The sequence below is a fragment of the Macaca nemestrina genome, chromosome 3 (assembly GCF_043159975.1).
Source record: "Macaca nemestrina isolate mMacNem1 chromosome 3, mMacNem.hap1, whole genome shotgun sequence".
Classification (NCBI taxonomy): Eukaryota; Metazoa; Chordata; class Mammalia; order Primates; family Cercopithecidae; genus Macaca; species Macaca nemestrina.
This window is the reverse complement of record NC_092127.1, coordinates 53643449-53667552: the sequence shown is the minus strand read 5'-3', so window position 1 is coordinate 53667552 and position 24104 is coordinate 53643449. Positions and strand designations below refer to the sequence as shown.

At 34.9% G+C, this 24104-nt stretch overlaps 1 long non-coding RNA gene across 1 annotated transcript in view; it reads right to left on the bottom strand.

Moving 5' to 3' along the window:
- Positions 1-20089, bottom strand: part of LOC105486066 (uncharacterized) — a 52655-nt gene extending 32566 nt beyond the window's left edge. The window contains exon 1 of the long non-coding RNA XR_989926.2: positions 20031-20089. This is a non-coding gene — a long non-coding RNA (uncharacterized lncRNA). The remainder of the gene's footprint in view (positions 1-20030) is intronic.
- Between the last annotated feature and the right edge of the window lie 4015 nt (positions 20090-24104).

Genomic DNA, 24104 nt, shown 5'->3' with positions numbered 1-24104 from the left:
AAACAGAATTGCCTGAGGCCTTGGGAGCCCACTTCTTACACCAGCGTGCCCAAGATGCCTGACATGGAGTCAAGGGAGATCATTTTGGAACTTATATTTAATATCTGACCTGCTAGGTTTTGCATGTGTCCTGTTACCCTTTTTGTTTGTTTGATTTCTCCCTTTTGAATGGGAAAGTTTATTCTCTGCCTCTACCACCATTGTGTGTTGGAAGTAAATAACTTGTTTTTGAACTTATAGGCACAGAGCTGGAAGGAACTTGCAGTAAATAAGTCTAAAGCCTTGAGAGTCAAGACTTTTGAGTTGGTACTGAAATAAGACTTTTGGGGACGATTGAGGAAGGGTGCTTGTATTTTGCAATGTAAGAAGGATGCAAGATTTGGGGGCGGCCCAAGGTGAAATGATATAGTTTGGATTTGTGTCTCCTCAAAACCTCATGTAGAAATTGGATCACCAAGATCGGAGGTAGAATCTGGTGGGAAGTGTTTGGGTCCTCAGGGTGGATCCCTCATGAATAGCCTTGTGTCATCCTCTCTATAACAAGTTCTCACTATTTATTCCTGCAAGAACTGATTATTAAAGAGTCTGGCACCTCCCTTCTGTCTCTTGCTTCATTCTGCTCTCACTATGTGATGTCAGTTCCTCTTCACCTTCCATCATGAGTGGAAGCTTCCTGAGGTCCTCACCAGAAACAGAAGCCAGTGCCATGCTTCTCGTACGACCTGAAAAACTATAAGCCCAATAAATCTCTTTTCTTTATACATTACTCAGCCTAAGGTTTTTCTTTAGAGCAATGCAGACTAATACAAATTTACACCCACCATCTCCTCTTAACTGCTGGCCCTGTGTACTCCTAAGTCCAGCATCAGACACACACACAAAAAAACAGACTTACCAACTCCCACAAATGCTTATGGCCTAAGCCTTGACTGAAAACATAAGTAAATATTCAAATTTATAAAATGACAGATATAGATAAATTGAAACATAATTAATTTACTTTGAAAAGTGAATAAATGATAGATATTTTTCCCCATGTGGAATTGGTTAAACTTTCAAAAAACAAAAGCACATTATGCACAAATGTTCCCAGGACAGAGAGAAAATATTATTTTATATCAACATATTAAAATGCCAGTTTATTATCTACTAAAATACTGAAATATTTCCATGTCCACTCATAAAAACACTATTACATTTATTAATATTAATTACCTCCACATAGTTATAGAAATCAGACACACATTGCAATTTCAAGAAATACATTCTTCCGGATTTGACACTGAAGCTAGGGATTCTACTGTGGCTATTTTATTTACTTCAGTTTTCTGGCATTGCCACTAGATTTAATCTTCCAGAGGAAAGAGAAACTTCCAAGTCAAGTTAAAAGGAATATATTGTGTAAATCTTTGAGAGAAATGCCTAAGGGGAAAGCTTGACTTAGTTCAGATTGCCTCTGCAGAATGTGTTGGGGTCCATGGTGACAGACAAATGTTTACATGATAGCCTACTCCCGATGATTTGTGATATAAAAAAAAAAAAAAAATCCTCTAAGTATAGGCAGTGCTTTCTATCCATTCTCGAAAGTTATCACAAACAAGCATCAACCTGAGACCTTGTTTATAAACCTATGCAAGTAACAATGGATCCACCCCTTCCACCCTCTTATCACAGGTACCATAGTGGCATTTGTGTACATATATAATTTGTATAATCATATTATCTTATACATGTGTATATATATCCATATATACATTTGTCGAAGAAATTAATTGACTTAAAAATTTGAAAACTACACATGCAGAGACCGGGTGGAGCAAGATGGCTGAATAGGAATGGCTCCAGTCTATAGCTCCCAGAGCCAGCGACACAGAAGACAGGTGATTTCTGAATTTTCAACTGAGGTACTGGGTTCATCTCACTAGGGAGTACAGGACAATCGGTGCTGGTCAGGTGCTGCAGCCCGACCAGCCAGAGCTGAAGCAAGGTGAGGCATTGCCTCGGCTGGGAAGCACAAGGGGGAAGGGAATCCCTTTTCCTAGCCAGGGGAACTGAGACACACAACACCTGGAAAAATGGGTAACTCCCACCCCACTACTTAGCAAACAGGCACACCAGGAGATTATATCCCACACCTGGCCGGGAGGGTCCCCTGCCCATGGAGCCTCCCTCATTGCTAGCACAGCAGTCTGCGATCTAACCACAAGGCAGCAGCGAGCCTGGGGGAGGGGAGCCTGCCATTGCTGAGGCTTAAGTAGGTAAACAAAGCCTCTGGGAAGCTCGAACTGGGTGGAGCTCACAGCAGCTCAAGTAGGCCTGCCTGTCTCTGTAGACTCCACCTCTGGGGACAGGACACAGCTAAACAACAACAACAACAACAAAAAGGCAGCAGAAACCTCGGCAGACCTTTGCAAACAACTCTGACAGCTTTGAAGAGAGCAGTGGATCTCCCAACATGGAGGTTGAGATCTGAGAACGGCCAGACTGCCTGATCAAGTGGGTCCCTGACCCCTGAGTAGCCTAACTGGGAGACATCCCCCACTAGGGGCAGACCGATACCCCACACCTCACACAGTGGAGTACACCCCTGAGAGGAAGCTTCCACAGCAAGAATCAGACAGGTACACTCACTGTTCAGCAATATTCTATCTTCTGCAGCCTCTGCTGCTGACACCCAGGCAAACAGGGTCTGGAGTGGACCTCAAGCAATCTCCAACAGACCTACAGCTGAGGGTCCTGACTGGTAGAAGGAAAACTAACAAACAGGAAGGAGACCCACACCAAAACTCCATCAGTACGTCACCATCATCAAAGACCAGAGGCAAATAAAACCACAAAGATGGGGAAAAAGCAGGGCAGAAAAGCTGGAAATTCAAAAAATAAGAGCGCATCTCCCCCTCCAAAGGAACGCAGCTCATTGCCAGCAATGGATCAAAGCTGGACGAAGAATGACTTTGACGAGATGAGAGAAGAAGGCTTCAGTCCATCAAACTTCTCAGAGCTAACGGAGAAATTACATACCCAGCGCAAAGAAACTAAAAATCTTGAAAAAAGAGTGGAAGAACTGATAACTAGAATAATTAATGCAGAGAAGGCCATAAACGAACTGACAGAGATGAAAACCATGACACGAAAAATACGTGACAAATGCACAAGCTTCAGTAACCGACTCGATCAACTGGAAGAAAGAGTATCAGCGATTGAGGATCAAATGAATGAAATGACGCGAGAAGACAAACCAAAAGATAAAAGAAGAAAAAGAAATGAACAAAGCCTGCAAGAAGTATGGGATTATGTAAAAAGACCAAATCTACGTCTGATTGGGGTGCCTGAAAGTGAGGGGGAAAATGGAACCAAGTTGGAAAACACTCTTTAGGATATTATCCAGGAGAACTTCCCCAACCTAGTAGGGCAGGCCAACATTCAAATCCAGGAAATACAGAGAACGCCACAAATATACTCCTTGAGAAGAGCAACTCCAAGACACATAATTGCCAGATTCACCAAAGTTGAAATGAAGGAAAATATCTTAAGGGCAGCCAGAGAGAAAGGTCGGGTTACCCACAAAGGGAAGCCCATCAGACTAACAGCAGATCTCTTGGCAGAAACTCTACAAGCCTGAAGAGAGTGGGAGCCAATATTCAACATTCTTAAAGAAAAGAATTTCTTTAATTTCATATCCAGCCAAACTAAGTTTCATAAGTGAAGGAAAAATAAAATCCTTTACAGACAAGCAAATGCTTAGAGATTTTGTCACCACCAGGCCTGCCCTACAAGAGACCCTGAAAGAAGCACTAAACATGGAAAGGAACAACCAGTACCAGCCATTGCAAAAACATGCCAAAAATAAAGACCATTGAGGCTAGGAAGAAACTGCATCAACTAACGAGCAAAGTAACCAGTTAATATCATAATGGCAGGATCATGTTCACACATAACAATATTAACCTTAAATGTAAATGGACTAAATGGTCCAATTAGAAGACACAGACTGGCAAATTGGATAAAGAGTCAAGACCCATCAGTTTGCTGTATTCAGGAGACCCATCTCACATGCAGAGACATACATAGGCTCAAAATAAAGGGATGGAGAAAGATCTACCAAGCAAATGGAGAACAAAAAAAAGCAGGAGTTGCAATACTAGTCTCTGATAAAACAGACTTTAAACCATCAAAGATCAAAAGAGACAAAGAAGGCCATTACATAATGGTAGAGGGATCAATTCAACAGGAAGAGCTAACTATCCTAAATATATATGCACCCAATACAGGAGCACCCAGATTCATAAAGCAAGTCCTTAGAGACTTACAAAGAGACTTAGACTCCCATACAATAATAATGCGATACTTCAACACTCCACTGTCAACATTAGACAGATCAATGAGACAGAAAGTTAACAAGGATATCCAGGAATTGAACTCATCTCTGCAGCAAGCAGACCTAATAGACATCTACAGAAGTCTCCATTCCAAATCAACAGAATATACATTCTTCTCAGCACCACATCACACTTATTCCAAAATTGAAGACATAATTGGAAGTAAAGCACTCCCCAGCAAATGTACAAGAACAAAAATTATAACAAACTGTCTCTCAGACCACAGTGCAACCAAACTAGAACTCAGGACTAAGAAACTCAATCAAAACCGCTCAACTACATGGAAACTGAATAACCTGCTCCTGAATGACTACTGGGTACATAACGAAATGAAGGCAGAAATAAAGATGTTCTTTGAAACCAATGAGAACAAAGATACAACATACCAGAATCTCTGGGACACATTTAAAGCAGTGTGTAGAGGGAAATTTATAGCACTAAATGCCCACAAGAGAAAGCAGGAAAGATCTAGAATTGACACTCTAACATCACAATTAAAAGAACTAGAGAAGCAAGAGCAAACACATTGAAAAGCAAGCAGAAGGCAAGAAATAACTAAGATCAGAGCAGAACTCAAGGAGATAGAGACACAAAAAACCCTCCAAAAAATCAATGAATCTAGGAGTTGGTTTTTGAAAAGATCAACAAAATTGACAGACTGCTAGCAAGACTAATAAAGAAGAAAAGAGAGAAGAATCAAATAGACACAATAAAAAATGATAAAGGGGATATCACAACCGACCCCACAGAAACACAAACTACCATCAGAGAATACTGTAAACACCTCTACGCAAATAAACTAGAAAATCTAGAAGAAATGGATAATTTCCTGGACGCTTAGACTCTCCCAAGACTAAACCAGGAAGAAGCTGAATTCCTGAATAGACCAATAGCAGGCTCTGAAATTGAGGTAATAATTAATAGCCTACCAACCAAAAAAAGTCCAGGACCAGATGGATTCACAGCTGAATTCTACCAGAGGTACAAGGAGGAGCTGATATCATTCCTTCTGAAACTATTTCAATCAATAGAAAAAGAGGGAATCCTCCCTAACTCATTTTATGAGGCCAACATCATCCTGATACCAAAGCCTGGCAGAAACACAACAAAAAAAGAGAATTTTAGACCAATATCCCTGATGAACATTGATGCAAAAATCCTCAATAAAATACTGGCGAACCGGATCCAGCAGCACATCAAAAAGCCTATCCACCATGATCAAGTGGGCTTCATCCCTGGGATGCAAGGCTGGTTCAACATACACAAATCAATAAACATAATCCAGCATATAAACAGAACCAAAGACAAAAACCACATGATTATCTCAACAGATGCAGAAAAGGCCTTTGACAAAATTCAACAGCCCTTCATGCTAAAAATGCTCAATAAATTCGGTATTGATGGAATGTATCTCAAAATAATAAGAACTATTTATGACAAACCCACAGCCAATATCATACTGAATGGGCAAAAACTGGAAGCATTGCCTTTGAGAACTGGCACAAGACAGGGATACCCTCTCTCACCACTCCTATTCAACATAGTGTTGGAAGTTCTGGCTAGGGCAATCAGGCAAGAGAAAGAAATAAAGGGTATTTAGTTAGGAAAAGAAGTCAAATTGTCCCTGTTTGCAGATGACAAGATTGTATATTTAGAAAACCCCATTGTCTCAGCCCAAAATCTCCTTAAGCTGATAAGAACCTTCAGCAAAGTATCAGGATACAAACTCAATGTGCAAAAATCACAAGCATTCTTATACACCAGTAACAGACAAAGAACCAAATCATGAATGAACTTCCTTTCACAATTACTTCAAAGAGAATGAAATACCTAGGAATCCAACTTACAAGGGATGTAAAGGACCTCTTCAAGGAGAACTACAAACCACTGCTCAGTGAAATAAAAGAGGACACAAACAAATGGAAGAACATACCGTGCTCATGGATAGGAAGATTCAATATCGTGAAAATGGCCATACTGCCCAAGGTTATTTATAGATTCAATGCCATCCCCATCAAGCTACCAATGAGTTTCTTCACAGAATTGGAAAAAACTGCTTTAAAGTTCATATGGAACCAAAAAAGAGCCCGCATTGCTAAGACAATCCTAAGTCAAAAGGACAAAACTGGAGGCATCATGCTACCTGACTTCAAACTATACTACAAGGCTACAGTAACCAAAACAGCATGGTACTGGTACCAAAACAGAGATATAGACCAATGGAACAGAACAGAGTCCTCAGAAATAATACCACACATCTACAGCCATCTGATCTTTGACAAACCTGAGAAAAACAAGCAATGGGGAAAGGATTCCCTATTTAATAAATGGTGCTGGGAAATTTGGCTAGCCATAAGTAGAAAGTTGAAACTGGATTATTTCCTTACTCCTTATATGAAAATTAATTCAAGATGGATTAGAGACTTAAGTATTAGACCTAATACCGTAAAAACCCTAGAAGAAAACCTAGGTAATACCATTCAGGACATAGGCATGGGCAAGGACTTCATGTCTAAAACACCAAAAGCAACAGCAACAAAAGCCAAAATTGGCAAATGGGATCTAATTAAACTAAAGAACTTCTGCACAGCAAAAGAAACTACCATCAGAGTGAACAGGCAACCTACAGAATGGGAGAAAATTTTTGCAATCTACTCATCTGTCAAAGGGCTAATATTCAGAATCTACAAAGAACTCAAACAAATTTATAAGAATAAAACAAACAACCCCATCAAAAAGTGGGCAAAGGATATGAACAGACAGTTCTCAAAAGAAGACAGTCATACAGCCAACAGACACATGAAAAAATGCTTATCATCACTGGCCATCAGACAAATGCAAATCAAAACCACAATGAGACAATGAGACAAAACCACAATGAGATACCATCTCACACCAGTTAGAAAGGCAATCATTAAAAAGTCAGGAAACAACAGATGCTGGAGAGGATGTGGAGAAATAGGAACACTTTTACACTGTTGGTGGGATTGTAAACTAGTTCAACCATTATGGAAAACAGTATGGCGATTCCTCAAGGATCTAGAACTAGATGTACCATATGACCCAGCCATCCCATTACTGGGTATATACCCAAAGGATTGTAAATCATGCTGCTATAAAGACACATGCACACTTGTGTTTATTGCGGCACTATTCACAATAGCAAAGACTTGGAATCAACCCAAATGTCCATCAGAGACAGACTGGATTAAGAAAATGTTGCACATATACACCATGGCATACTATGCAGCCATAAAAAAGGATGAGTTTGTGTCCTTTGTAGGGACATGGATGCAGCTGGAAACCATCATTCTCAGTACACTATCGTAAAAACAGAAAACCAAACACCGCATGTTCTCACTCATAGGTGGGAACTGAACAATGAGATCACTTGGACTCGGGAAGGGGGACATCACACACTGGGGCCTATCATGGGGAGGGGGGAGGGGGGAGGGATTGCATTGGGAGTTATACCTGATGTAAATGACGAGTTGATGGGTGCTGACAAGTTGATAGGTGCAGCACGCCAACATGGCACATGTATACATATGTAACAAACCTGCACGTTATGCACATGTACCCTAGAACTTAAAGTATAATATTAAAAAATAATAATAAAATAAAAAATAAAAAATAAATATAAAATAAAAAATAAAAGACCATAAGGGACAAAAAAAAAAAGAAAGAAAGAAAGAAAGAAAGAAAACTACACATGCAGAAACATAAAATTTTAATGAAACTTATGTCTATAAATTAACATAGTTAATATTTGGGAGGTATAGCTTTCTAAATGTATATTTATATATTTATATCCATTCATTTACCATTTATCCTTCTCTCAATTTGTTTATCTATCTGTTTATCCTTTTATATACTTACCTGTCATGTTAGCTGTTTTCCTGCATTATAATTGCTTAAACAAAAAATCATGGAAGACATTCATTGGCTCTCCTGTCATTATTTACTATTTGTTTAAATGTTTATTCTTTCAATAATGAGTTATGAAGAAGAGAAGTTAAAAAAAGGTACTGCAAATAGAAAGCACACATTTAGCTATTTTTAAATGAAATTTTGTGACAAATGATAGATTCACATTAGAGTAAATCATTCAGTGAACAGAATATTTATCTTAAATTATACCATTATTTTTCATATTTATGGCTATGGGTAGCAAAATTGTTTTGGTCTGAATCATCATAAAGTGATTTACCTTATGCCATCTTTGTCCCAGGCCCTAAGGACTAATAATATCTTTTAAATAAGCAAGAGCTACGATAATTCTGAAAAGCAATATACAATGTTTTTCTTGAACCAGATAGAGTAGAAGTTAAACTCTACATGGGTTTTTGCCCAAGTTTGTCATTTATATAAATTAAATTTTAGCTCTTCTACTATTATTACGATAAATTTGTCTCTAAGGAAGCACATTTTAAAATCCCACACAAGCCATTGAAATAAGATACATTAAATCTGTACTTTATAATTCATGTATGTAGTAATATTGTCAACAAACCTACTGTGTTTAACGAAGACACATAGCTAACTCTATCATAAACCTACGTAGTCATGAAATAACTACCACCCATTTGGTCAGTTATGAGTCTTGTTTAGAACATAAATGTAAAGAACAGGTACATTTACCAAATAAAAATAAAATCTCTGCTTTGGATCAAGTGAAGGTGAATTAATCTAAGATTATAATTCAATCCAATGGTTAATATGCAACACAATTTCTACCTCATCTCTCTCCAAACATATTGTATTTTTATATGTGAATAGTTAATGAAATTCCACAGTCTCATTATTAAAGAAACTTGGAAAAATTATTGCATTTTAAATGCACTGTGAAATACAATCACATTTAACCTTCATTTAAAACTGTAAATATACAATTTCCTGTTAATATAGAATAGAAGAACTCTGAAAAATTAATCAAAACATTCTGACTTAATTTCTTAGGGCATCAACACAAATTAACATAAAATATTTGCTCAATAATTCTGTAAGGCAAATAATAGCAAAGCTCTTAGTAGAAATAAGCAGAAAAGAATGAGAAACAGTAGCATATAATTTTAGGACACACTGTATTACAAGAGTGATGTGAAAGTTCATAATTGATTAATTGACACTTTACCATAGACCGAATCTGTTAAGCTCTTATTTATTCTGTTACTATACTCTGGTTTATAAGCTGGAATATTTAAACACTTTTTCGATTTTAGAGGAAAATAGTGGCTAGCTAACAATCAATTACACATTTTGTTTTGCATTATATGTTTTGACCGGGGATGTGGTCTTTGACAACATATGTTTGAGGTCCCCGTGGCAGAGTTCCTGTGGTATTTCCCTGCATGCTGTTTGTCAGTCCAAGTAATCCATTAAAACAGTTGATTTCTTCTTTGCTTAACAGCAACAAAGAAGACATTTTTAAAGATTAATTTTATAATGTCATGAAAAATATTTGTAAAATATACTATTTGAAATATCAATACAATTACTTAGAGATTAATGCACTTGTCATTGAAACAGCTTAGAATTTTTTGATTAATTTTCCAATACTCTAAAAAGATATAGAGATATTTTCTTTGTAGCATGTCCAATGTTTTGGAACAGTTATTGGATTACTTTAGAACACTATTTGTTAATGTTAAGAAAAGAGAAACATTTTGATTAGATATGTTGAAGTTTGTTTGGAAAGACAAGTGATGAGACAATAATTTCATTTTATTGTTACTCTTTCTTTTGAAATGTTTTGAATTTATAAAAGCATAACAAAATAATGCAGATGTTTTTCATGAAATTAAGCATTCTTTACTGCTGCTTTGTGAGGTTGAGGTGTAACGAATCTATTATTTTCTTTGAATAAACATATATAGGCCAGGCCTGGTGGCTCACACCTGTCATGCTAGCACTTTGGGAGGCTGAGGTGGGCGGATCACGTGGTCAGGAGTTTGAGACCAGCCTGACCAATATGATGAAACTCCGTCTCTACTACAAATACAAAAATTAGCCGGGCATGGTGGCATGCGCCTGTAATCCCAGCTAGGAGAACTAGCAAATATGGACTCTACAAATAATGAGGATTGACAATATAATATTAGAATATCATAAAAAATGGAGGTTTTTCTTCCTTTGAAAGCAGAGTACAATGAGGGAGTTCATTAATTCCCAGGAAAAGTGCAGCTGTTATTTAAAAAAGGTAAATCAGGGCATCCTGGAGAAAACAAAATTTCAGTAAAGGTCTGGAGCAGGTAAGGAGGGTAGGTATTTGTTTTCTGGTGTGTAACATTCCAAACAAAATGAGTAAAAATAGCCAATGTGCGAAGCTTGAAGCATTCCTGAAATATTAGCCCAAGAGCAAGGAAGTCATAGTGCCTGGAAGGTCAGAAAGAGAGAGGAGGGGAGAGAGAGAGAGAGGGGGGGGGGGGAGAAAGTTGCAGAGAAGGTCAGAGAAGTAATATGAAGAATCAGTTCCTGTGGGTTTTTTGGGCCCCACTAAAGATCTCTGCTTATATGTTAAATACAACAAGAAGTCATTGCACAAGGACTGACTTACATTTTAAATCAAACTCTCTGGGTGTTCTGTGGTGAAAAAACAAAGGGAGAAGGGAGGGATGAGGGTCAAAGGAAAAAAGCAAGAAAACCTGTATACATTAGGCATTCTTTGTGGTGTGTGGAGAATAGCTGCAATAGATCAGATTCATAGTCATATTCATATCTGTGGAAGTGTTGAGAACTAGTAATGCTCCAAATACAATTTTAAAGTATTTAATGTAGGACATGAGAAAAGAAGTTAAAAAGAATAGGAAAAGAAGAGGAACCAGTTAAGGTGACTGAGAAGGACTAAAAGTAAGGTAGAAAAAAATTGAGGAGAGAGTGGTGTTTAGTACCCAAAAGAAGTAGTGGATCAAGATTGAGCACGTTAAGCTTTGTCAAAGGCTACTAATAAATAAATTATATTGAGAAGGGAGCAATTTGACACTTGATTTGACAGCCTAGAAATTATTGCAGTCTTTATGGGAACTCTAGGAGGGAAATCTTGATTGAATTGAATTTAAGAGAGAATGGAAAGTGAGAATTTGAAGATGGTTAGCCTAAACTATTTCTTAAGAGATTTGCAAAAAATGGAAACAGCTTTGGTATATAGTGATTCAAGAAAAAAAAAGTGTTTAAAAAAATTGTAAGACAGGAAAATAACATTATGTTTTTATGATGATGAAAAATCATTTTTTTTTTATGTGGGGAAGAGCCAAAGTGTACATTCTCAGGCCATGTACATAAATAGTCAAAAGATGAAAGAAGAGAAGGTAAGCTGAAATAAAAGAAATTATTGAATTTAGGCAGAATCGTGATAGCATTACATCTATAGTAACATCAAAAACACAGTCAGTATTTGCAAATACTGGCAAGTAAGGAAAATGTGCTTGTGAGAATATGTAGATACTTTTTTAAAAAACTTTTAAGTTCAAAGGTACAAGCACAGGTTTCTTACATAGGTAAACGTGTGTCATGGGATTTTGTTGTACAGATCAGTTCATCACCCAGGTATTAGGCCTAGTACTCATTCGTTGTTTTTCCTGAAGCTCTTTCTCTTCCCACCCTCCACCCATCAAAAGGCCCCAGTGTGTATGGTACCCCTCTATGAGTCCATTTGTTCTCACCATTTACTTATTTGTTTTTCTGTTCCTGTGTTATTTTGCCAAGGATAATGACCTCTAGATCCATCCATGTCCCTGTGTCCCTGCCAAAAAACAAAAACAAAACAAAAATTCATTTTTCTTGATGGATGCATAGTTTTCCATGGTCTTCTTTTGAGAAGTACCTGTTTTCTTCTTTTACCCACATTTTAATGGGGTTGTTTGTTTTTTTCTTGTTTGTCTAAGTTCCTCATAGATGCTGGATATTAGACATTTGTTGGATGCCTGTTTTATGAAAAATTATCTCATCAGTAGATTATCTGTTTACTATTTTAGTAGTTTCTTTTGCTGTGCAGAATCTTTTTTAGTTAAATTAGAATCTCAATTGTCCATTTTTGCTTTTGCTGAAATTGCTTTTGGCATCCTTGTCATAAAATCTTTGCTCATGGCTATGCTCTGAATGGAATTGCCTAGGTTGTCTTCCAGGGTTTTTATAGTTTTGGGTTTTCCATTTAAGTCTTTAATCCATATTGAGTTAAATTTTGTATATGGTGTAAGGAAGTCGTTCAGTTTCCATCTTCTGCATATGGTAAAACAGTTATCCCAGCACCATTTATTAAATAGGGAATTGTTTTCCAATGGCTTGTTTTTGTCAGGTTTGTCAAAGATCAGATGGTTGTAGGTGTGTGGTCTTATTTCTGAGTTCTCTATTCTGTTCCCTTGGTCTATGTGTCTGTTCTTGTACTTGTACCATGCTGTTTTGGTTACTGTAGCCTTGTAGTATAGTTTGAAGTCAGGTAATGTGATGCCTCCAGCTGTATTATTTTTGCTTAGGATTTCTTTGGCTATTTGGACACTTTCTTGATTCCACATGAATTTTTAAATAGTTTTTCTACTTATGTGAAGAATGTCAATGATAGTTTAATGGGAGTAGTATTGAATCTATGAATTGCTTTGGGCTTTACAGTCATTTTGTTGATATTGATTCTTTATTTTTCATAAGTATGCAATGTTTTTCCATTTGTTTGTGTCATTTCTGATTCCTTTGAGGAGTTGTTTGTAGCTCTCCTTGTAGAGATCTTTCACCTTCCTGGTTAAATGTATTCCTAGGTATTTTGTTTCTTTCTATGGAAATTTGAATGAGAGTTTATTTGTGATATGACTCTTGGCTTGACTATTGTTGGTGTATAGGAATGCTAGCAACTTTTGCACATTGATTTTTTATCCTAAGACATTGCTGAAGTTGCTTATCAGATTAAGAAGCTTTTTGGCTGAGATGATGGGCTTTTCTTGATATAGGTTTATGTCATCTGCAAACAGGGATAGTTTGGCTTCTTTTCTTCCTATTCAAATGCCTGTTTTTCTTTTGCCTCATTGCTGTGGCCACAACTTCCAATATTATGTTGAAGAGGATTGTTGAGACAGGGCATTCTTGTCTAGTGCCAGTTTTCAAGGAGAATGCTTCCAGCTTTTGCTCATTCAGTATCATATTGGCTGTGGGTTTATCAGATATGTCTCTTAATATTTTGAGTTATGTTCCTTCAATACCTGGTTTACTGAGAGTTTTTAGCATGAAGGGATTTGAATTTTATCAAAAGCCTTTAGTGCATCTATTCAGATCATCATGTGACTTTTGTTTTTAGTTCCATTTATGTGATGAATCACAATTATTGATTTGCAAATATTGAACCAACTTTGCTTCCTGGAGATGAAGCCTACTTGATCGTGGTGGATAAGCTTTTTGATGTGCTGCTGGATTCAGTTTGCCAGTAGTTTGTTGAGGATTTTTGCATCAATGTTCATCAAGGATATTGGCCTAAAGTTTTGTTTGTTGTATCTCTGCCAGTTTTTAGTATCAGGATGATGTTGGCTTCATATAATTAGTTAGGGATGAATCTCTCCTTTTCACATTTTTGGATTCGTTTCTGTAAGAATTGTACCAGCTCTTCTTTGTGCATCTGGTAAAAGTCAGCCATGAATCTGTCTGGTCCTGTCATTTTCTAATTGGTAGGCTATTTATTACTGCCTCAACTTCATAACTCTTTATTAGTCTGTTCAGGTATTGAATTTCTTCCTGGTTCAGTCTTGGGAGGGTGTATGTGTCCAGGAATGTATCTATTTCTTCCAGATTTTCTAGTTTATGTGCATAGAGTTGTTTATAATATCCTCTGATAGTTGTTTGTATTTCTGTGGGATTGTGGTAATATCCCCCTTATGGTTTCTGATTGTGCTTATATGAATCTTGTCTCTTTTCTTCTTTATTAGTCTAGATAGTGGTCTATCTATTTTATTTTTTTTTTTTCCAAAACAAAACGCCTCCTGAATTTGTTGACCTTTTGAATGTTTTTTCATATATCCATCTCCTTGAGTTTAGCTCTGATTTTGGTTATTTATTGTCTTCTGCTAGCTTTGGGATGTGTTTGCTCTTGATTTTCTAGTTCTTTTTGTTGTGATGTTAGGTTGTTAAATTGAGATCTTTCTAACTTTTTGATGTGGGTGTTTAGTGCTACAAATTTTCACCTTAATACTGGATTAACTGTCTCAGGGATTCTGGTATGTTATATCTTTGTCTTTATTAGTTTCAAAAAACTTCTTGATTTTTGCCTCAATTTTATTATTTTCCTAAAAGTCATTCAGAAGCAGGTTATTCAATTTCCATGTAATTGCATGGTTTTGAGTTAATTTCTTAGTCTTGAGTTTTAATTTGATTATGCCGAGGTTTGGGAGACTGTTATTTCAGTTATTTTGCATTTGCTGAGGAGTGTTTTACTTCTGATTATTTGATTGATTTTAGAGTAAGTGCCATATGACAATGAAAAGAATGTGCATTCTATTGCTTTGGGGTGAAGAGTTCTGCAGATAGCTATAAGGTTCATTTGATCCAGTACTGAATACAGGTCCTGAATATCTTTGTTAATTTTCTGTGTTGGTGAATGATCTAATATTGTCTGTGGGTTAAAATCTCCCACTATTATTGTGTGGCAGTCTGTCTCTTTGAAGGTCTCTAAAAACTTGTTTTATTAATCTGGTTGCTCCTGTGTTGAGTGCATATATATTTAGGATAGTCAGCTCTTCTTGTTGAATTGAACCTCTTTAAAGCCCTTTTTTGTCTTATTTGATCTTCGTTAGTTTAAAGTCTGTTATGTCAGAAACTAGGGTTGCAACCTTTGCTTTTTTCTGCTTTTCATTTGCATGCTAGATTTTCCTCCATCACTTTATTTTGAACCTATGTATGTCATTGCAAAGGTGAGATGGAGCTCTTGAAGACAGCATACCAATGGGTTTTGGTTCTTTATCCAGGTTGCCACTCTGTGATTTTTTACTGGGGCATTTAACTCATTTACATTTAAGGTTAGTATTGATATGTGTAGATTTAATCTTCTCATCATGTTAACTAGTTATATTGCAGACTTATTTATGTCATTGCTTTATAATGTTACTGGTTTGTGTATTTTAGTGTATTTTTGTAGTGACTGGTAATCATCTTTCCTTTCCATATTTAGTGCTTTCTTCAGACGCTCTGGTGGTAACAAATTATCTCAGTATTTACTTCTCTGAAAAGAATCTCTGAATCATTTTGGACATTGTTTTCCTGAATTAAATTGTAACCAATAGATATAATTATGTGTTTTTTTTTTCTAGTCACTTTTGTTCATAAATTTGCATGTGTGGAATAAGTGACGTGTTTAATTTGAGTTTTAGTTTTGCTAATAAGTAAGACAAAACACAGATGATCAAGGGTCAGTGTTATATTTATTAAATATTAAGAATCCAAAACTTCATGGTGATCTTATCCAGGATATCATTTCTTTACATTTGCCTGACACACACACACATAAACTTTCTGCTTACCAGGGAGGTTTTATCACCTTATTGAAAGATTCAGTAATGCGGTAGCTTTCCAAATGATGGTCTACCTTATATGTCTCAATGTGCCCCTAGTTGATATTAATTTATTCTACACATTGCCAACAGATTAATCTTTATGATACCCTATTTCACAAATAATATATTTTGTAATTAAAAAACCATGCATGTCTCCTTTGTGAGAAATCACAAAATAACGTAAAAGCTTTGTTTATTACTCTTAACCTTAGAGAAAACCAATTAACCTCCTTTTTGCATTTTTTCTGATAATGTTGTGGAAATTATTATATTTCAGTGACAGAAAATATTTTAATACTCTTTAAGTAGTGATAACTGTTAGTTAACAATCATAAAATATTTATTTTATATTGCCCAACTAAACTATTTTAACCATTTTATGGTTTAATATTTTTGAAAATATTTGTAATTTTTTGTAGTTAAATCCCTTTATTAGATTCCATTTTTATTTCCGAAAGATCCACATAAACTATTGATGAGAAATAGATGTATTTCTCTAGTAATGACTCATGCCTAAGCTCGAAATTTATATATTTTACTTGGTTTTACTTCCTGCTTGATTTTTCACTTGGATATTGAATAGGAAATTCAAGCATAATGTCTCCAAATATCTTGTTTCAACTCTACCATGTCCCTGTCACAACCTACTCCCCATGTCTTTTGTATTGCAGTAAAGTGTACCATTATTCACCTAGATGTTCATTCTCAAACATGATGTTTGATTTTACTCTGTCTACCTCACCAATACATCATCAAATACTGTCTGTTCTACTTTCATACAGCCTCAACAATACAATCTCCCATTTCACAGAGTTCTACTCAATTCCTTGTCTGGAGTTATGCTTTTAAATATCAAACCCTCTTACAGCTTCTCATCTCCTTTACAAAGAGGTTTAAGCTCCTACAATGCCCTGTACAAACTGTCTTCTCATGACCTTTCCAAATTAATCTCTCATTTATCTTCCCATTATCACACACTTCATGTTAGATAGGCTTGCTACTTTTCACTCCTTAAGCATGTTAAGCCAGTTCTGCCTTACCTAGGAACTTTACTCTTACATTTTTTTCACCAGACAAATGTTTCCCTCAGATCTTATCACAGTGTCACATCAGTATTTTTCAAGTGGTCCTTCCTGAGAGATGTCATTAGTAACTTTCCTCTGTAAAATAGTCATCAACCTTGTGAGCCTCTCTCACTTCCTTCTGCCTTTTGTCCCTTCCTTTTTTTCTAATCCACACTTAACCAAAAGATCTCATATTTCTATCTAGATGTACAGATTTATTATCTCATCTTCAATTTAACACCCCCCCAACACACACACTTTATTGTAATTACTTCTATTCATTTCTAGCCTCTCCATCTCATAACTTTATGACTATGGGAAGATCTGTTTTCTTGTTCACTATTCTATCATCAGTGCCTAAATAAAATTCTTCTTAATATGATAACTGTTTAATAAATATTGTTTGAAAGAAAGAAGAAAATATGAAGTGAGAGAAGAATGGAAGGGAAAAAAGAAGAAAGGCATTGCAAAATCTGAATCCCAAGGTATGATAATTTTTTAAATGCCACGTAATTTTAATATCCTTCTTTGACAAAGCTGGAACAACAAAAAAGATGCCTTCTTTGCTCAGTTGTCATAGGAAGTGTTATGCAAAAGGGAGTATCATAGTAAGGAAAATGCCATTCAGTGAGGCATCTGGAAATTTGTATGAGCATTTTCTTGTCACATGTGGATGGCATTGAATGTATATGGATGAGGACTGTTAGATATTCTGCACTGTGCAAAAATAGACCTTTGTCATGTACATATTTTGAATGATCTGATATGTATTTATATATGATAAAACCTAGAACTAATATTTTGTATATAAATAAAATGTTTCTGGAACCACATTTTGCATGCATATACTTTTCTAACAATATTAAAACTGTATAGATACAGAAAATATTTTTTTATTTGGGGGCATGTAATAAAAAACTGTTCAGTATTTCCCCAAACTTGTATCAGCAAAGGCAATGCCACTCTTGATATTCACCTACCACTATCAGTGGCAATTGTCTGTCTAATATGATGCAAAGGCTTGTGTCTTCTCTCAAAGGTGTGATTATTAAAGGACATATTATTTTTTAACTTAAATTTTCTTTTATGTTTCCTAATACAGTTAGGGCATTATATTATTTTTTTGTAGCTGCCTATGAAGTTGGGTTACAGTTCCTCTGTTTATCATTGCATGATAACAAATTCACTACAATATATGAGAAGTTGGTTTGAAATGATTGAGAATGAATGGTCTAACATTTAGCTTGTTCATATATGTATTTTATATATGCATTTTATTCCTATTTTCATCAGCAACATCTAATATCACTACTACTTTGCATAGTGAAATATGATAATAACAACTAACTGCTGTCTTTTTCTAAGGGTCTTCTGCTAATCACTTTATGTTTATTATTCCATTAATCCTCTCAAAACCTGTATAAGGTATTGAAGAAAGTGAAGTTCAAAGAAATGATGTCTTATGCAAATATCACAAAGCTAGTAATCATGAGATATGACTTGATCTCTTGTCGGTGTCCTTCTTTTCAGACATGGACTTTGTATTTTTATGCTCCATAGCACATTCTAAAAGGTATTATGCACAGTTATTCCAAAAAAAAAATCACTCAAATTTCCTTTAATGGATAAAAGCAGGAGCATGGGCAATGTTACGACTCAGACTCAGACAACACCTCAAAGCCATTATAAGTGGAGACTTCTTCATGTTCCAGTTCTTGGAGATATTTGGTTTGGGTCACCTGTTTTCTCTGCTGGCATACCCATGAGTGCCTCTATGGCAGTTGTTCCTACCATGGTTTCACCAGAGAGTAAGTCCTGTGTCATATGCTTCATACAGAAGATGTTCACAACATATGTAATATTTTTGATAATAGTAAACCCCAGTCAAGAAAGAAAACTCTGTTAAACGGCATATTGCTTACTTAATGTGAACTATTTCAATCTGTATGCAAAATTCAAATAATTCAGTAAACGAGTCATTCTTTAAATTAAACCATCAATTAAAATCATTTTTCAATGGAAAGGAATCCTAGTTTGAATTAAACATGTGACATAATGTCAAGACAATGTTTAAATTCTTTGAATAAAAGAATTGTAAACTCACACTGAATTTGGAATTTGATTTTCAAAACTGATTTAAAACAACTATTATCTACTTGTAGCTAAGCATTTTAAATGGTTTCAAATATTATTTTAAAAATCAGACTAGGTATCTAAATTATAAATTTAAAATTATTATGTTCAAAATATCAATGAAAAGAAACTAATTTTGTATTAGTTAGATATTTGCTAACATTTAAAAAATATACAACTGCATTTCTTCAGGTAAAACAGGAAAATTCAATCCCTAATTTTTATCAATCTTTTGATTTGAAAATGTGACAGTAATTGTAAATCTTGTTGACATGATTTCCCCATGTTCTGGCAAATATTTGAGCTTATATTTAAACAGCCAACACTCATTACCTGTTACTCTGGTTTCCTTTTCATTTTGGGGAATATGTTCTTTTTCTTGTGTGGCAGGATCATCCTAACTAATAGGTTTATATTACCAAGTATGAAGAAGGTGACTACATAGACAATGCTAATAGCATGCCATCATTTTTATAGTTACATATTCTGTGAAAAGCAATTTTTTAAAGGTAAGAATTCTTAAGTAAGTATTATAGGATTAGTAGTAACAGGAATAGATTGTGTCTGTCATGGCTTAAGCTGAGGAAGGGAACCCATCTCTGCTTTCTTTTTATATTTGTTTAGCTTTAGCAGTAACAAGGCACTATTTGTCTAACAGATCCTCACTAGGTAAGAGCCTACATCCAGCCTCTGATATCAGCATTTTCACTTTAAAATTCATTTGATTAATAACTTAGTATCCCTGATGTTGTCTGATATATCTTAGCTCAGTGACTAATATTTATTTTGAAATGCAGGGCACAATAAATCCGAAAAAAAGTTAAGTCCATTTATTTTCTATTAAAGCTATTCAAAAGAATAGTTCTAATTGAATGATGACAATAGGATTGAGGGAACAAAAGAAAGATAAAAGGTTCTATAATCCTTCTGACCAGGTTTGGCTGCAGATGACCTCTTGTTCTTTCTCTGATTTCTCATTGTTGCACAAGAGCCTGTACAGAACAGAACAAGAATTCTTTAGCCTCTGTCGTGCAGCATTAATAATGCCTCTTATCTCTTATAACATTGACCTATAAATAAATGGGAGTTAAAGGCTATACAGCACAAGATCAAAAGTATATTTTATGTAATGACAGTTTAACCATCAGATACATTAAAATATTGAATATATACAAATCCTAGGTCAGTAAACAATTTCTGGTATGGAATAATAATAAAACTCTCAATATGTGAGATATGAGTGGAAATTATTGATTAGGCTCAATTAAAAATTAGTCTTCAAGATACAGTTTTTTAAGATTTATATTAAATGACCCTCTTTACTTCTTGTACAATGGCTTGTCTTGAAGTTTATTTTATCTGATCTTAATATAGCAACACTAGCTTGCTTATGTTTAATATTTGCATGGGATATATTTTAATATTTTACTTGTGAGTCATTCATGTTCTTACATTTGAAGTGCATCTATTGAAAGATATAATTTTACATGATTTATCATTTTTTGTTTTTAGAGTTTGGGCTGGCAATTTGGAACAATCTGTACATTTTAATTGAATTGTAAATTCAATTTATATTTGATGTAATGTAGTTGTATTTATAATTTTCCATCCATATCTATTGATTCTTTTTTTATTTTCCCATTTGTCTTTCGTATTTTTATTCTTTTTCTTGAATTGCTCAACTTTTTTTAAAATATTCCACTTAAATTCCATTAATGGACTTTTGCCATATCATTCTGTATCTATTGTATGGTTGCTGTTGGGATTATTTTATGTTTGTTTATCTCAGTATAGCGTTAATATTTTAACACTTTATGCAAAATGTACAAATTTTATAATATTCATATTTAATTTGCCTCAAATTTGTTGTACCATGGACATACATTTTGCATCTACATGTGTTATAAACATAACTATACAAGGTTACGTTTTTGTATTAAATTATAACTTGTATATTAAGGCAATTAAGAGAAGAATAAAAAAGTAAGTCTTTTGCATTTATTCAAAGTATTTATCTAGTCTCAGCCTCTATCTTGGTCAGCTCCATTTGGAGTCTGAAAATTTCTCATAGCAGCTTTTGTGGTGCAGATCTTTGATGATAAATTGTTTTAGCTTTCATTTTCTGAAAAGATTTTTAATTCACCTTGCTTTATCAAGACAGTTTGACTGGATATAGAATTTTTGTTTTTTGTCTTCCATGTGTTTCCTTGTTCACTTTTCCTATAAGCACCTTAAAGATATTGGCCCATTCATTGTGTGCTCTCATTGATATTTTCTGATTCTAGGGAATTCCACCATTATTTGTTTCATTTTTATTTTACTCTGACTGCTTTCAAGATTTATATTTAGTTGTCAGCAATTTAATTACAATACGTCTAGGTGTGATTCTCTTTGCATTTGGCCTGCTAAAAAGGGTTCCTGCACATCTCGAGTCTGTGAATTTGTATTTTTCTTCTTCTTTGGGACATCTTTGCCATTACTCCCTCAAATACACATGCACGCACATGCGCATACACACACATACACACATATATTCCCCTCTCACATTCTGTCTATCCTAAGAATCTAATTAGCATATTCTGGACCCACTGGGTACAGGCATCAAATTTACTTATTTTTCAATCTGTTTTGCTGCCTGTTTTGTTGCCTGTACTTCATATTTTACAGTTTTTATTGATTGATTGATTTTTAGAAACAAAGTTTTGCTCTGTCTCCCAAGCTCGAGTGCAGCAACATAATCATAGTTCACTGCAGCTTCTGACTCCTGGGCCCAAGTGGTTCTCCAGCCTCAGCCTCTCAAGTAGCTAGAACTATCAGTATGCACCAACACAGCCAGCTAATTGCTTTAAATTTTTGTAGAGATTAAGTTCTCACAATGCTGCCCAGACTCATCTCAAGTTCCTGGGCTCAAGAGATCCTCTCTCCTCAGCTGTCCAAAGCGCTGCTATTACAGGTGTGAGCCACTTCACCCGATTGTATACATTCTATTGCTTTGTCTACTAGGTCGTTGAATCTTTCTTTGCCATCTTTAATCTTTTGTTAGTTACATTCAATAAATTTTTACTTTAACTTCTTAGAATTTTCATTTTGTTTTTGTAGTAGCTCTGTTTTTAGTTTTACTTATTAAGATTTGCTTTTCTTAAAGTATTTGCACATATTTCAAACAACTGGTTTAAAATTCCTGCCTGCTAATTTCTATCTCTGGTTTATCTTGGATTATTTACTTATTAATTTTCCTTCAGTCATATTTTCCTAGTCCATCACATATTTAGTCATTTTTATGTATTACTAGACACTTCAGATGGTATACTGTTCAGGCTTTCATCCCAGATTAGTCAAGACTTTGAGAAAAGGTTATACCTAGGTATGGATATCTTTCATTAATTGTTTGAACTAATATGTTAAAAATAAGGTTGATTAGACTTTAAAACATGGTTTTCAAGAAATTCTGTTACAAGAATTTCATGAAATTTTTTTCTTTAAATACAGAAAATGCTTATATACATATAAGTATATATGCATATATTTACACATTTATAACCTTTATAGTAATTAATATTTTATAGCTTTATGTTCAATGTTGATCATGGTAACAACACTTGAATAAAATCAATCCCTGAAATGTAATTCTTTCTTATTTTTGTATAAAATTACTTATAAGTGTGCTGGGAAAACTGGATATCCATGTGTAGAAGAATAAGATTATACACCCACCTATCATCCTATACAAAAATCAACTTAAAGGAGATGAAATACACAAATGTAAGACTCAAGGGAGTTGAACAATGAGAACACATAAACACAGAGAGGGGAATATCACACACCAGGGCCTGTCAGGGGTGAGGAGTAGGGGAGGGATAGCATTAGGAGAAATACCTAATGTAGATGACAGGTTGATGGGTGCAGTAAGCCACTGTCGCACATGTATACCAACAAATTTGAACGTTCTGCACATGTACCCCATAACTTAAAGTATAATTTTAAAAAATTAGAATAAAACATATGGGACTTTTTCAGGCATTCATATAGGAAAAGATTTTATAAGACTACAAAAGCACAGGCAACAAAAGCAAAAAAAAGAAAAAAAATAGGACTTTATATCAAACTTAAAAGCTTCTGTATAAAAAAGAAACAACAGAGTGAGAAGACAGTTTAGAGAATGGGAGAAATATTTACAAACTATTCATTCAACAGGTGTTTAATATTCACAATATCCAATGAACTCAAACATCTCAACACACAAAAAAAAATCTGATTAAAAAATGGACAAGTTACCTAAACAGACAATTATCAAAAGAAGAAAACAAAAGTATTGTGGGCATTATCCAAAAGACAATAATATAAAATACTGGAGAGGATGCAGCTAAAAGGGAACTCTTAAATACTATTGGTTTGAATGTAAACTAGTACAGCCACTATGGAAAACAGTATGAAGATTCCTCAAAAAACTAAAAAAAGAATGATCATATGAGCCAGCAATTCCAACTACTGGGCATTTATCCAAATGAAAAATAAGATCAGTATGTTGAACATCTGCATCACCATGTTCACTGCAGCACTATTCACCGTAGTGAATTAACCTATAGTTGTCCAAAAACAGATAAATTGATGAGGAGAATGTGATATATACACAATATCATATTGCATGATATACACAATGGAATACTATTTGGCCATAAAAGATTAAAAGAATGAATATCTATCATTCATAACAACATGGATGTAACTGGAGGGCACTATGTGAGTGAAATAAGCCAGGAACAAAAAGTTAAACACTGCATATTCTCACTCCTATGTGGAAGCTAAAAACGTTGGTCTCACAGAAATTAAAAAGTAGAACAGAGGAAGGGTGTGGGAAGGGAAGAATAGGGAGAGATTTATTAAGGGGTATATAATTTTAGCTAGATGGAGGGAAATTTTCTAGTGTTCTATACTACTTTAGGATGACTATAGTTGACAATGTTTGATACAGTTTCAGATAACTAGAAGGAAGATGTTCACAAGAC